Source organism: Pseudochaenichthys georgianus, chromosome 17 (genome assembly GCF_902827115.2).
Source record: "Pseudochaenichthys georgianus chromosome 17, fPseGeo1.2, whole genome shotgun sequence".
Taxonomy (NCBI): domain Eukaryota; kingdom Metazoa; phylum Chordata; class Actinopteri; order Perciformes; family Channichthyidae; genus Pseudochaenichthys; species Pseudochaenichthys georgianus.
The window spans coordinates 15,409,509-15,425,285 of NC_047519.1; the positions used below are offsets into that span (position 1 = coordinate 15,409,509).

The 15,777-nt window shown below is 41.6% G+C and overlaps 1 protein-coding gene across 5 annotated transcripts in view; it reads right to left on the minus strand.

Moving 5' to 3' along the window:
• Positions 1–1,861, minus strand: part of rnf220a (ring finger protein 220a) — a 175,649-nt gene extending 173,788 nt beyond the window's left edge. Inside the window, exon 1 of one of the 5 annotated variants that reach the window (XM_071206238.1) lies at positions 1,426–1,861. The gene's annotated coding sequence lies outside the window, so the exon portion shown is untranslated. The remainder of the gene's footprint in view (positions 1–1,425) is intronic. The other 4 variants (XM_071206239.1, XM_034104411.2, XM_034104413.2 and 1 more) reach the window with 4 other exon arrangements.
• Between the last annotated feature and the right edge of the window lie 13,916 nt (positions 1,862–15,777).

Sequence of the window (15,777 nt, forward strand, 5' to 3'; positions counted from 1 at the left end):
CGACGCAGCAGCAGCGGGACTTGGAGCTCCGGGAAGCCGATTTTGGCTCACTGTGCTCGGCCATGAAGCTGGAAGGCCCCCGGGACTTCCGCTGGCTGAGCGCTGCTTATTTAGGAGGAGCATGTAAATTATAGTGGCTCCCTAGTTAACAGGTGTTCCCAACTGTGTGCAGACTTGTGTGGGGACGTGCACGCGCATGCTACGCAGCGAGTCGTCTTTCTTTTTTAATTGAAGCCGTCTGTTTCTCTTTGAGACAAACTGAGAATAATTTGTTTCGCATTTAAGGACTTGATTTCACACATGCTTATGGGTGGAGGTTTTTATGTATAAAAACGTTTGTATTATTTCCCCTTCTACTTTCCATTGTTGTTCTTTTTCACAATGCTTTAGTAATTGCATTTTTATTTTAATTAGCCTACTACAGTCACAGTTGGATGAAGAAAAGTAGACCCAAACACAAATTCGTTTATGAAAATGATATCAGTATGGTTGTGGTCCATTGCAACTGATTCATTTAAATCAGGCTCATCAGAGGCTTTATAGACCCCAAATATCAGGGCCATAATGCGGTTTAAGCCTCATGTCCTCACCCTTATGAGCACTTTATTGCTGCAAAGCAACAGTAACTTTCACTGAAAACCAGCGATGGGATTATACAGGCAGCTATAACCACTATAGCCTTCATGTGAACAACTAAAACTAAAACTCAACTTTTAAATAAAAACAATCAGTGCATGCCTGCCGACTAACGTTCATTTGTCAGGAGCAGCATATTGAGAATGATTTGGTAGCTCTGCGACAGTAATACATATTATTTTCCCTGAGGCTTTGATTCCATTTGTAATTATTGTGCGTTAATGTTTGAGAATAATTAACGGATCTAATAATTAATTCTGAAATATATAACTCTCCTTCATCATAAGTCATATCAAGATGAATATGAAGAGTTGTAGTTTAAATATCGGTTGCTGAGTGTGGCCGTGCAGGACCTGTAATGTAATATCGCTTGTTAATCTGTGTTAATGGTAATGGCATGGACACACGCACTACTGAACAATTCAAGTGCGTGTCAAGAAACCACTTTCTTGTTTGGGAACGTCTAATAAACACGCACACGCGTGCATACCATTCCAGAGACATACACTTATGTAAACGTACACGCACAGAGGCGTGAAAGTCCGAGTCCAAACGCAGACAGACCATTCCGTGACTTTTTCTAATTATGTATTTATATGTAAACGCGTGGAAACGCCACCGCGAGCAGCGACCAAAGCGTACAATCCCGGAGAAAGTTTAGTGAGAGGACTCGAAATCCGCTTCCAAACCAGAAAGAACCCGCGGGACGCAAGCAAGGTGTGGAAACACAAACTGTAAGAGCTTCAAACCAAACCAAACAACAACAAAAAGCCAGTCAGTGTTACTCACCTCGCCGTGGCAGAATCCGCTTCTTTACCAGACGACTCCTCCGTTTCCGGCTTCTTCTTTTTTTATCCTCACAACAAACCGAAAACTTTTTTCTGCGGGGTGGGAATATCAGTAGCAGTGGCCCTTCTGGCTCTTGCGCAGCAGCACCGGAGATAACGGGAGGCGCTTTGTGGAAGCAAAAGTAGTTAACACCTCCCTGTTAGGTTACCAAAGCGCAGCCAGAGAGGAGGACAGAGAGAGAGAGAGCGAGAGAGGGAGTGAGAGAGAGAGAGAGAGAGGCTGACTTTCCACAAACACAGTGTAAAGTGGGTATCAATAGCGCAATCGCGCGTGCAGCCCCTCCGCTGGAACACCGAGAGGGACGATCAGTGAGAGGAGAGGGGAGTGAAGCCGGGGAGGGAGGCAGGATCGCAGAGATGGTGGCAGGCAGTGGTGGCGGTGGTGTGAGGGGAGCAGGAGGAGGAGGGGGAGTGGGGGTCTCACAGTGCTCAACAGCGACGTGTGTGAGGCTGGGAGCCGGGCTGCGCGAGGCTGAGCTGGGAGTGTGGGTGTAGAGGGGGAGGGAGGGGTGTCCAGGGTCCAGAGCGTCTCGAGGTTCAGTGCTGCCTCGCAGCGCTCGGGTCGCTCACTGACGAAAGACAAGCACACGGGAACACACAATATCGCAACATTTCTTATCTAACAATACACTTTTTAGTTTTCTATTACAAAATCTTAATCTAGCTTTAAAACTGACCACACAGAGGGACACAGCCTTCAGACACCACTCAGTTTCCTGTCCTGCTTGAGATCAAGGGACCGGACAGTGTTCATGGGTGTAAGATAATGTCAGCTATGACAATATTTCTGCTATTACAGTCAAACTATATAACATGTGTCTTTATTCTTGTAGTTCCAACGAAAAAGAGACATTACGAGGAGAATTGATCAGAGGATACATTTTGTTTTTAGTATTATTATTTGTTGTATCCATGTGCATGTGTGGACACCCCACCTCCTGCCTCTCCCCTGTTTCTGCTGGTTCGTTCCCCTGGGTGATTTCCACTGCGCTTTGTGCGCAAAGTGAATGAATTATCCCCCTACTCTCTCTCTCACACTCTCCCTCCCTCTCTTTCTCTTTCACCCGTTAGAGAGACTGCTTGCCATAAAGCCAATGAAGTCCACCTCTTAAGAAAAAGAGGTGGACTAGACACTCTTATAAAGTGCGCACTACAGACTGAAGTTAGTCACACAGAGGGAAGTTCACTAAACCGGCAGCTGTGTGGCAAAGTCCCCTGGCGTTGATAACCAAAACTTCAAAGATATTTTCAAATAAAGCATGATGGGAAAGTTTGGCACAAAGAATAGTGAGCTGTTTCATTTTGAGAAATTCTTCAAACTTCATCTTCAGAATTTATTTATTTTTCAAACCGGTGTTGTTTAAAAAAGAAAAGAAAAAAGAAGACCCCTGGCATCTGGGGTTATCAAGTTATCTTTTTGAAAGGTATTATTTATATTAATTCAGATAAAAGTTAACTTGCATAACATTTGTGACTGTACACTCAAATTACGAAAAGCTCCTTGAATGCACCTTCTATCATTAATAACATTTTCTGACCACTATTTTAGTCAACAAGGCAAAGTACAGACACAAGTTGTATCCCCAAACTATTAGCCCTGGAATATATAAGATTGTATGGGGTGTTTATAATGTAGCTTTTGAGCATAACGTGTGTGTGTGTGTGTGTGTGTGTGTGTGTGTGTGTGTGTGTGTGTGTGTGTGTGTGTGTGTGTGTGTGTGTGTGTGTGTGTGTGTGTGTGTGTGTGTGTGTGTGTGTGTGTGTGTGTGTGTTGGGGGTCTGTGTGTAAAACTGAGGAAAAGAGATGCCTCTTAGCCTGTCTTCCTCTCCACTACACCCCCCTGCTGGTCACATGTGGAATTGATAAAACATTACCAACAGCTTAGTACTGTCTTCTTCTGTAGTATATTCCTTTCAGTGTATAACTACTAGTACATAGATGATGGTGAGGGTGGTGCTGTAGTGGCACAATTGTGTTTTTGAGGCTTGGTTTAGACTTGACCCAGTAAGGATAAAACAACTGATAAATGTTATCTAAAATGAGATCATTCATGAGCACAATCAAGCAAATATACACAGATAAACAAATCAGAAAATTAGAACTAAGGTCAAAACTAGTGGTGGGGTGCATGGGCTAAACGCCTTTTCATTTGCTGTTCCGATAAACTGGAAGTGGAAACAGTGTGAATCACTTTCATATAAAAAGAAACAGCAAGTAAGTTAATTGTAGATACATTTGTATTTTCTTTCAGATTGAATATTTATAAATAAAGGATATATATATATATATTTAATCTGAACGTCGTAGATCTTAAATGCCCCAAAATGAGGTCTCCCTCACACAGTTCATCATAGGAGACTTTGGATGGTTATCTAATGGAACTTTGATCTGGTTTAACGCTATAATACACCGTTGTTGTAGGTAACAATAGCGTGGGAAAAGTGAAGAGGCTTGAGTGTGTGTGTGGTCTCCATACACATGAGGGGCAGTAGCTGCAGTAGCAGTGCCATTAGTGGTGTGTTGTCTTGCTAATAGGCTCAGTTTGGAGTCAATGGGCTGACTGAGGAAGAGGACCATCCATGTATTAGATCCCTCTCCATTCAAAGTCTAATGCCACTCTCTTTAGCCCCTCCCTCTGATGTTTTTAAATGCTGGCTCTGTGTGTATTGACTAGGAAGCACTTTGATAGCACCTGTTGCACTGCTGAGGCAACCCAGTCTTAACGCACAGGCATTCCCAATGTAGATATCAGAGGGAGAAGGGATACTATACATTGGCTTATCGGTGTGTAAGATTATAACAGTTTCATTTCCCAATATGTTTAACTGATCAGTCTCTACAACAATGGAAGTACATGTGATTTGGTTTGTGCCTGCAACATTGAACAATTATCTTAAAAAAGTTTAAAAGGCCTCACTTTTTTTTCAGAATCAGTGTTTTATGAAACTCTATACATTTCACTGTGGACTGCTTTCTATTGAGAGCATGCTCTGTGGATTACCCAGAGCATGCTGAGGCTGACTTTTGTCCTGTGGGAAAAGACACAGCCCTCCCATTCATTTGAATGAGGCTGGTCACAATGAGGGGGTGCCACACCACACTAGTATTTATACTGTCACAATTGCCAACGTTTCAGTGTACACCAGGATACTGGTATATACACTACTCCATGCATACAATACATTTCAAAACAAGAACAACCTGGTGTTCACTTTATAACGTATCATCTCAATGCCTCTGCTAAAAATCGGACAGTGTTAAGCCTCTTGGGGCAAGGGGCAATATTTGGGGGGTTTCATAGTATCGAGAAAATGGTCAGACGAATATGCTCCGAGAATGCATTTTGGCCAATGGTTTCCTGCTATTACTCCCAAATAGAATGTTAAATTGCATTCGACCAACGGTGGACCAAAATGGATCAGTCAATACTCGGACTGCAAGCGGAAACCAAGATGCTTAGCTAAAGCATGTCCCCATGCCCACAGATTCTGCATTCTTATGGAAACATCTCTATAAAGAGATTATTAAAAAAATCTGTGAAAAATGCACGTTTGCATTTATTTGTTTGGTCAACACAGTCTCATTAAAGGAATTGGCTGCCAATGTTCATACCGTGCTGAACGTGGCCTTGGATATATACAATTAGCAAATGTATCTGTTTATTTAATTATGAGAATAAAAAAACACATTCAAACCTAACTTGTACGCTCCTAGATGCAAGTAATGATTGATAAGCCATCTACTATCGCACCCAGACCTCCTCTTGCATGAGTGTACAGCATTGTGTGTTAGCAGACACAGGTTAACACGAGGACTCTGTATTTTTCAGCAGATTTCTTAGCTTCCATCTGAACTGAGTCATGTCCTTGTGTTATGAGACCCCTCACATCTCCTCTGAAGTGACATAGCGATAATGAAAAGCCGAGCTGACAGCAGAGGGACGGGGCTGCCCTCTCACGGCCTGCTTTCACCTTTGCTTGGCCGAGTTTATCCTTAAATTGAATTCCACTTTTTCAAAGATTGAGCCAGGAGGGCTGGACTGGGGCAGGAAGAGTGGAGAGGCTGTTAAAAACGGTGGCTTTCTGCTTTATTTGTCTTGCTCTTTTCCTCTGGTAGAACACAGCAATTGGGTGGAAAAGTAAGGCTCTTCAGTGAAGCAGTGAAACCGTTTTTTCTCTTTTTGAGCTTGCTGGTATATACACAGATAAAGAAAAGGCTTCCTAGCGGGAGGCCCTGGTCTATTTTATGACTTGAACCTGTAATCCTTTGATATTTTAAGGCAGCTCAAACTTGACCCTCCCTATCACCCAGTGACTAAAGTAATACCCTGTTAGGTCCTTCACACCACGTGGGACTTAATTTCTTAAACAAACCATGTTCGAATGTGATTTACAGCTAATCCGGACAGGCAACGGTCATTTCTATCTTTCCTTTAATAATTTACGATTGGTGGAATTTATAGCACCCGGCCGTGCATGCCGCCAAATCCATATGTCTGTAATATAATGAGATTTAAGCGCAGCGAGATTATAAATTATGGTGTGATTTGTTCTCTCCCTGTTTTGTCGGGGCATAGCCTTTGAGTGTGTGTGTGTAGCTTGGGGACATGGCTGGCATTTGGCTGCCACGACGCTCTAATTGCTGACGTACACACAGATAGATGGGACCTGATGGTTGGTGTCGCCACTGGAGGGAGGGAGGGAGGAAGGAGAAGTGAGGGACGAAAGGGGAGGATGAGGAGACTGAAGCGAAGGGGGATAGCTGACTGGAGGAGATAAAGATGGGGAGGTGAAAAGGAAAGTGGAGCATGGATGGATGGATAGATAGATGGAGAGACAAGTGAGGAGGACAGGTATTGTCTTGTGGCGGGAGGCGCAGCTGCCAGCAGAAACACAGCCAAGCGGTTAACCACACTGAAGGAGCCACATTTAGAGAGAGAGAGAGAGAGAGATAGAGAGAGAGAGAGGAGGGACAGAGGCTCAGCCACATTCATCTCGCTCTCAGATCCGTTGCTCCAGGGAGCTGTTGGAAAATGAAGAATTACATGGCCCTGATCAGATTACATTACAGAACAAGTGATTACATGCGTTTGACTCTTGTAGAAAAGAAGGGAAAAAATGAAGGGAGGGAAAGGAAACATACATGATCTGATTAATTATGTAATTACATGGTATTTGTTCTGGCTATGATACATGGGCAACCATCTGAGGGGAGGTAGATGGGTAATTTCATCAATGTTTCACTGCTTGGCATCTAAACCTGCTTTAATATAAATGTTGACGTTGTCCCAGTCCTCACTTTCAGACTTCACTGCTCTATATTTTAAAACATTCGCTGTCATTAGTTTGGTTTGGAACAAGACATGGTGGTGGGAGGGGTAAATAAGAGATAAACCTAATTAAGAAAATACAAAAAGGCTGGAATGCTCCGTAGATTCTATCTTCAGAATTCTCGTTTGAGATGTATATAAAACTTGTTTACAGTACTATAGTAGTACAGTATTATACATTGTGTTGAAAAATAGGAGATTCAAACTTGTATTGTAATTGGTTTGTCCCAGTTGTCAGTGAATAACTGTACCCCCAGGCACTTTGCCCCTATTTTCGAGCAAGTTAATGTACAGTTTGGATGAGCGTGTTTGGTTTCCATCTTTTTTCATGACGAAAGACTATTTTTGTATTAACACTGTGATTGTCAACCAATGTTCAAGCTCTACTGCCAAACAAGAGCTTTGATGATGGACAATTCTCCAGGTTATTGACACCTATGCTGCTTCCACAACCACACCAGCATTTCTTATTTATGGTATATTAACTATGGTTAGAAAACAGTTCGGGTTATGCCTTGTTAGGAATAGAGAATAATCATGGTTATGGTTAGTAAAGAGGCTAACTTTATTAGCATGTCTATGACAGGAATGGGTTGGGCTGCATACACTTGTTACATTGCCATTACAGCCTGTTGTGAGGTCAAGAAGGATGGAAATCATGCACTTTGGACACGGGAGACGAGACAGCTGTTTGTTTCCCATTACCAACACACTTCCAACGTTGGTTTCTGTTAACCATCGTTATTACTTTTCCACTAAAACAATATTGTTTTTAGTTGCCTAAACTGAATCAGCTCTTACCAGAGATGTCAAATCCAAAGAGGTGTATGAGAATAGTTTTTTAGTTGTCCTAAATGCTATTCTGATATTGACACATGGCAGTTATATCATATGATGTTTAAGTAGTTTGAAACTCACTGTATACGTTCAGTTTAAGGACTTATTGGCCTAACCCAAAACTCATGGAATTTGTGCGTGCTTGATCTCTACTTTTGTAAAGTTACAAATTCCTAGCATTTGGAATAAGGTCCAAATCTATTGCCACATTACAAATAACTCATGCATATCCGTGGATGAAGGAACAAATCTGAAAATACTGGTGACAAATTATTGGTTGAAATATCGCGTCGGCTTCAAGACTGGGAAACATCAGAGTGCATTTCCTCCGTCGTCGCTCTGGTCGCTCCGTCATCTTCAAACATCCGCGGGGAGTGACTTGTTATTTGCTCTGAGCTGTCTGCATGGTTTGGCTTTTTGATTAGAGAGAGACAGAAAGAAAGAGAGCGGGAGGCGGAGGGAGAGAGCGGAGATAGTGAAGAGAGAGACAGTCTTGAGGCACATGTCAAGCAATGTCACAGATAATCACACATTGTCTTAAAATAGCTTTGAAAATGACAGTGTCGGGGGTGGGCTGCTGTGGGTGATGTTGGGGGGGGGGGGGGGGGGGGGGGGGGCGAGAGATGCATCAAAGCACATGTATCGTAATTAAAGACCAGATAAAGTTAATTTCTGACATCTCCTCGGGGGAACATTTATCAAGGGCAAGATAAAAAAATGGTCTTATCTGTGAGAACGGAGAGGAGCTGGGGGAGGTTACAAGGGTATCTAACATACATCTGCTTTGTTCTCTCAAACAGAGATAAATATAAGGGGTGGGGGTTGGAGGGGCGCTGGGGGTTACTACAGTGACAGATAGGGAAAGAGTAATTTCCTCAGTCAGTCAGGTGGAGATGGTGAAGAGGCCTCCTTCTATCATCATCTACCCAGTAAAACCATCCTATTTCATAGTCCAAGTAATCTCCATATTACTGCCTCCACTCAAACTGTCCCTGCTGCTGCTCCATTGTATTCCCAATGGGTTTGACCATTGGAAATGCATCCGTTTTGTTCTAGAGTTAAATCATTGTGTGGTTGGTTGCTCAAAACCAAGATGGAATAAATGACATTTCGGGATTTGTTTGTAGCTGAAGTGTGATGTGCCAGCCTTTTAATCACGTTATTAGTGTATTCGTCATACGGTCTTAATACAGTAGCTTTTAAAGAATCACTGACAAAATCATTGTCGACTGAGGTCAAAGCATGTTTTTGACTTTGTATTTCGGATTTGAGATGGTTTCCTAATGAAGTTCTCATGTTCACAACAAAACAATAACAATACTTTGCATTGGCTTCAACATCAAACCATTGACTATAAAACGTTGTCCCAGCAATTGATTACATTACGTATTTTCTAGCAATGTCTTTAATATAAAAAACTGTTTTCTTTATTTCAATGGATCTATCAAAAACGGTCAGCTGTCAATTTAAATATAGGGAATACATAGAAACATGATTGCATAAACAAACAACCCAGACTTTTGTCCTCCTTCTTTATTTTTTGTGTTGGAATGATTTGTCCGTCCAGCTATAGCCAGCAGAAGCTGGTAGTTAAGCTAAAAATAATGTTTATTTCTGCAGACGTTTAATGGTCCGTCAAATGGGATAACAAGGACGGCTGATTTGTGGGCCTTTCTCTGCAATTACCCAGCCTTCCCACTTCCTCCCTGTTTAAATTAAACAAGCCATTGATTTTATGCTGAATATTATTGTGCCATATTCCTCAAGCGTGCTTTTGATAGAGATATGGAGTGATTGGACTCAGACAGACACCAACACAAAATGGATGTATAAAGACTGAAGGAAAGCCAGGAACAGATGGGAGGTTGAGTATGTGATTTGTTTCATTTGAATGGAAATGTACATGTTGTAAGTCGTTAACTAATGCTTCTTCTGGTCTACCTGTTAAACCTACGGACTTTGATATTTTAAAACAGATACAAACTGAACAAATTACATTTAAAAACTAACTACACTTGCCATGCTGAATAATTTCATTGTTGGTTTTAGGTTCTCGAGGGGGGTTATCGAGAATTGCCAAGTAGCGAACCCTACTGATTGTGATCATAAAGGCTAAAGTGGACCCTCACGTACTGTATCACATACACAGATAGCATGCTGGCTATGTATGCAAAATATATCTTGATCATAACACTGATATGAAACCAAACTAACAAAACATTTTTCTTTCGTTTAAAATAACTTGGATTGATATGCTTCAATATTACACTGCGGGGAGCCAAGTTCCACAAAGATCTTTTGAGGTCAGTAATACCGTATTTTCCGGACGATAAGTCGCGGTTTTTTTACCTGTCTGGCTGGTCCTGCGACTTATACTCAGAATCGACTTATATATTGTATTTTGTCTGACTGCGTTCAAACTCCGGCCAATAGATGGCTGTATACAATCGTGACAACTGAAAACTGCTGTACCACCGAAGAAGAAAAAAGTCACAGCAACCGGGAGGATCATGGATGTATAATAAGAACTGGGAAGATGCGTCACGTAACTTTCCAGGATGTTGTGGGATTAATCGACACAGCATGGGCTTCAGTGACGACCGACACCATCCTGTCGGCATTCAGAAAGGCCGGTCTAATCGGAGATGATTCTGATGGAGAGTCTGAGGACAGCCCGGAGCAGCGTTGCGTTCCGATGATCCAAAAATCAGCTCCTAAATTCTAACCCTATCTCCTATTCCTTGACCTCTGAGTGAAACGTCACGGGGTTAAGGGATAGTGGATAGGAGAATTCAAAAGGACTTAGGAGAAGAGACTGCGGTACTTTAGAGAATCCGGATGCACTTTCACTATCCGACGTGTTTATGATGCGCCAGCGGACGTCCTGAATGTGCGTCTGCTGCTGTGGGGAAACTATGGAAACCACAGATTTATATACAGCGGACTACAACATGGATGTTCAATAAGAACGAGGGACTACTGTGAACTCATCTAGAGACTCTGCACCGTGCTCTGATGCTGCTGCTTTGCTTTATGAACGTGGACAACAGAGAAACATATTCTTCATGACCAAAGTTGGAATTGAAATAAAAAAGCAAAGTGAAACTTATGCTCGTCACCCTCTCCCTCCGGTCCACATTGATACCAATGATCCCAATACGTATGATTGTATGAACTAAAGATCTTAAAATCAATACAAATGTATTTATTATAAACGTTAGTCCTTAACAACTATCACTGTGTATATCACCATTCAAACATCTTTTAAAAGTTGAACAAACCCCACACAGCTCAGTAAAGACTGTGAAATGTTGACTTTATTTGATTATTTCAGTAAAAACTAACGTTCATATTTCTCTCTTTGATTATAATACTGATGAACGTTCAAAACAAAGCACTTTGGCAACTTACCACCTACGTTTTAAAATGCTTAATAAGCACCGTAACGTTCATGATATCATTTCTCGGTCATAATCGGTTGTTTCCGTGAACGGCCGACTGTTGAGTGACGGCAAATGCTGCAGCTGCAATGCATTGTGGGGCAGCATTTTCTCCTCTCCTTTCGGTTAGGGAGGTCCAGTGGTTCCTAAGCTAAAGGAGGTTATAAAGGAAGTTTGAAACCTCCTTTCCTTTCATTTAGAGAATTGGAACGGCACTTATCATGGCTGCCACTGACGTACCTCCGGGTCATTTCACTTGGTTAGGAAGGTTCCTAAGCTAAATGGACTATTGGAACGCAACCCAGGGCATGCTGCTTCATCCTCTGTGTCGCGGTTAAACACTTCCCCCGGAGTTGGCGTAAGTGTTTAACAGCGACACAGAGGATGAAGACTTCAGTGGATAAATGCGAGTTATACACCGAAGCGACTTATATATGTTTTTTTTCTCCTAACAACACTGTAGGAGCCATGATCACTATTGATTGGTTGGTTTGGGTCACATGGGTATGGGTGGCACTCATTATAATCCTGTTCACCTGCGTCAGGTGTGGGTGTGTGGAAGAGAGGGTGACACAGGGCCGTTGTACTTTTTTGTTGACCGCAAGATTACAATTGCTTTGATTATAACAATGTATATCTGATCACCGAGTTTTTTCATTAAACTACAATACTACGTAACAGAGCTTTTGATCTCAGCAAGTACTTTTTTAGCGTGTCATACAACATCAAACAGGCCCGGCCTCAGCCTCTCAGCGACTTTGTTTGTTTCCTGCTGTCGCTACAGACACGTTTTCTGATAAGAGCGACTTATACTCAGGTTCCACTTATAGTCCGGAAAATACGATAATGCCCTAAACCAGGGGCGTCAAACTCAATTTCATCGCGGGCCACATTAGAATTATGGTTGCACTCAAAGGGCCGGTGGTAACTTTAAGACTATATAAATAAATATACATAGATAAATATAGATAATAAATATAAAATAATGTATAATTTTACAATATTTCCTCTGCATTGGATTATTATCGGATAGGGTAATAACTTAATAATTAACTATGTCTGAAAGCAGAAGTCTAGGGCAAATCATTGCAAGTCTCTTCATTGCGTATGTCACAAAATGAGATGCATTGTGGGACATGTAGTTTATGGGCAACGTTCTCCTGTAAAGCGGCACGTAACATTATAATAAACTTATTATATTCTTTGCAAGCTCTTGTGGGCCACATAAAATGAAGTGGCGGGCCGGATTTGGCCCCCGGGCCTTGAGTTTGACACCCCTGCCCTAAACTATAGCATTATTCTGCTCCAACGTCTTCCAAAACATTTTCTTTTCAAAGGGACTATAGAAATGCACCATGCTCAAGTTTACTAAACCTCTTTGACAATAATGCTTTACATACATGTTAGATGTTTCACAAAAGTTCTGTTCTTGCATCACTAAGCTAGACAGACAGGGACAGTTAGAGAATCGATGTGTATCCGTAATACCTGTAAGAAGCTAAGAATAACACAACTCTTGCCCTGCATACTGTAGGTGAATGCAAACAGTGGCACTTACACAGCCAGTACATTCTGATTCTCTTCCACTGTATTAGTCATGCTGCTGCCGGCGATTACATTTCATTGTTAGCGTTTGAAGGAAAAATGAGATCACCTTTGACAGGTTCATCATGGAGGCCTTCTCGAGGCATTTTGCCTGACTTGGCGGCCTGACAGTCAGCGACTCTATTAGCCATGTGTTTTCATCCAAAGCACAAAGCTGTGTAACCCGGGTTTCTGAGCACATGCACGCGAGTAGACGGCGCAGTCGCTAAGGAGTGAAGATTACACAGAGAAGTCAAGTGACAAATTCAAGTGGCCAGAAGAAATATCAATTCATTTAGGACCAGTGAGCAGCAAGCCAGCTGTCAGAGAGAGACGGAGAGAGAGATCAAAGGGGCTTACCCCCGATATGACAGATGCATTAGAGACGAGAGCACAACAGTTACTTGTGTGTGTCTGAGTGTGGGCGTGTTTATTCTGTAGCATCTCCGGTAAGTCTTTGTGGAAGACACTGAAAAGCAGTCAAGTGCTGAGACCTGTCCATTGTGTTAATAACAAAGGCGAGATAAATGGTGAGCTTAATATGGACTGTGTGTCTCCTCAAGTGTCACGACAAAAGCCAGCCAGTGAGTGTTTGTGTTGTTTAGCACTTTTCTTAGAATGTAACAAAGGAATGTGATGCGCAGATAGTTCTAGTGCAGCCACAAAATATGCTAAGATGATCAAACTGAAACAACAGCAAAGTGACTTAGGCCGTGAGCTTCATTTTGTGTTGTACCCCATCACCAAAGTAGCTCTAACACGTTGTTACATTTTGCATGCTGTAGGTCTCCAGCCTATGGTGTTAACTCAGAGTCTCAATCCATTTTAACGCCATGTTTCAATCTTGAAGAGTTCTTTGTCAGGCAATGGGAGACGAAAACGGTGCAATAAAGTTGATAAAACCTTTTAATACAATTCACGGATATTTATTGTTATGCTTTCCGTAGTTTGATTTATTGATGCATCACCTGTAAAAGTGTTTTACTGCATACCCTAGGTACTGATCCAGGTAAACCCTCAACACTCACTCTTTATAGGATGCTTTGTTTCTACTTGATCTCAGATTCTGGAGGTCACTGGAGAGCTGCTGGTCCTTTGTGTTAAAAGAAGAGAGCCAACGTGGTTTGGGCATTTGATCAGGATGCGTAATGGATGCTTACCTGTGGAGGTAGTCGGGGTGCAAAGAACCGGGAGGGGACACAGCACAGATCCAGACCATGGGGAAAGTAATATGTCTCTTCTTGCATCTGCCCAGAAGGAGCTGAAGGACATTTCACCAAACCTGCAGAGCAGAGGGAAACCACATTGTTTGCATTATACCCTATATTCAGTCCTGCTGCTCCATTGACATGCATTATATGCAAGTCAATCCATACTTTATTGATCTTCACCCATGTTTATAGCATTCATCTTGAATAGGAATCAAGACATAGTCTAATCCATGTTTTATGGTAACTATATTGTCATTGTAGTAAACACGTTTGTCCATAATGGCCATGTGACGGGTAGAATAGTAAAACCAGAGCCACGTTGGCCTATAATGGGAACGGTGCTGCTGCTTATGGCTAAATCAATATTCATGTATATATTAAGCCAATATTTTTCCGAGAGGCAATTACCACTGCAGTGAAATGGTGTCATTGTGTGTGAAACAAAATGACTTGGAAGTGTGGAACATTTTGATTAAGGCCTTTTCAAGGTGATCTCAGGACATTTTTATGTGTCACTTCTTCCCTCCTCTCCCCCCCCCCGTCTCCCTCGTTTCTTTGATGAGAGAAAGCGAGTGTACAGATGTTGAAGTGTGCTGACATGTCCTTGTGGAGGGATTTCAACCATGATGCTAATAACAATAATTAGCTCCTAAGTGTTTGTGGAGGGGGGGGTAGAGACATGAATATTATCACATTGTGCTCGTGTGAGCATGTGTGTGTGTGATCGAGGACAAATGGCTTTCCCTTGTCTTTTTAAAAAGAACGAATTAGCCATAATTGCTTGTTTCAGGGGTCTGGGGATGAAGGCAGCTCTTTGCTACTTCATTATGCTCGTTTTAACTCGCCAAGATCACATGTGAATACACACACAGCCATTGAATCTATTAACAACATAATATTGTGACTACAACAAAGCAATTAAATTTAATCAGAGTACATTTACTTCCTAATGAACTTTGCTGAGTTACAAAGTGTAATAGCACTAAATGCAACTCTTTTTGAGTAAAACTCCTATTAGAATAATTTGAGGTGAAAATGTTGAGTTAGCACGGGCGAAGAATCGTACCGTTTAATTGAAATACATTGGGATTAATGCATTTCATTTTTTACTCAGAGTGAATACATAGGAACTAAATCCATACCACTTAAAGCAATCAACGGGAGGACATTTTCTGATGTGCAAAGACAGACTCTCCCATCAGCTTTGATTAGTGTTACAGTCCGTCTTTCTCGCCCATTAGATATTTGAGAAATTATTATTAATAACTAAATAATTTCCACAGATTAACCCCATTCCGGCTCTATTCCTGATCTCCCGGCCTTTAGGAAATTGATCCGGGGAAAGATTGATGGCTCTCCCGCTGTTTTTAAACGTTTGTCCTTGCTGGTCTGTTGTGTTCTATTCGTCTGCTATTGTACCGCAGTTCCATTCAAACATGTCTGTTTAATGATGCAGATGTAACTCTGAATGTGACATTGAAACAAACTTAAAGTACATGTACGATTGTTGAAGAGATTTCTCACACTTAATTCACCAACTTTACGCAGCTTGTTTAATGGATTTTGATCCGGTATGGATTGTAAAGTAAGACGTAATAATGAGGACAATGGTAACAAATGACATTTTATACGTTCCATTAGTATTTTCCTTATTTGCCTTTTCTTATTTCTGGGTTGTGTTGCTCCCTTTAGTGGCTCTTACATCACAGAGCTTTTGTTAGTTTTATTTACATGTACATAATTGATATACAGTATTTGGTACTGATTTCACCCAATAGTGAAATATTTAAAAAAAAAACTGCAATTAACACTTATGGCCAATCGGTACCATAGAGAATAAATCAGAAATTATGTTTATTTTTTACTTTAACTCATAGTGACGATTAAAAAC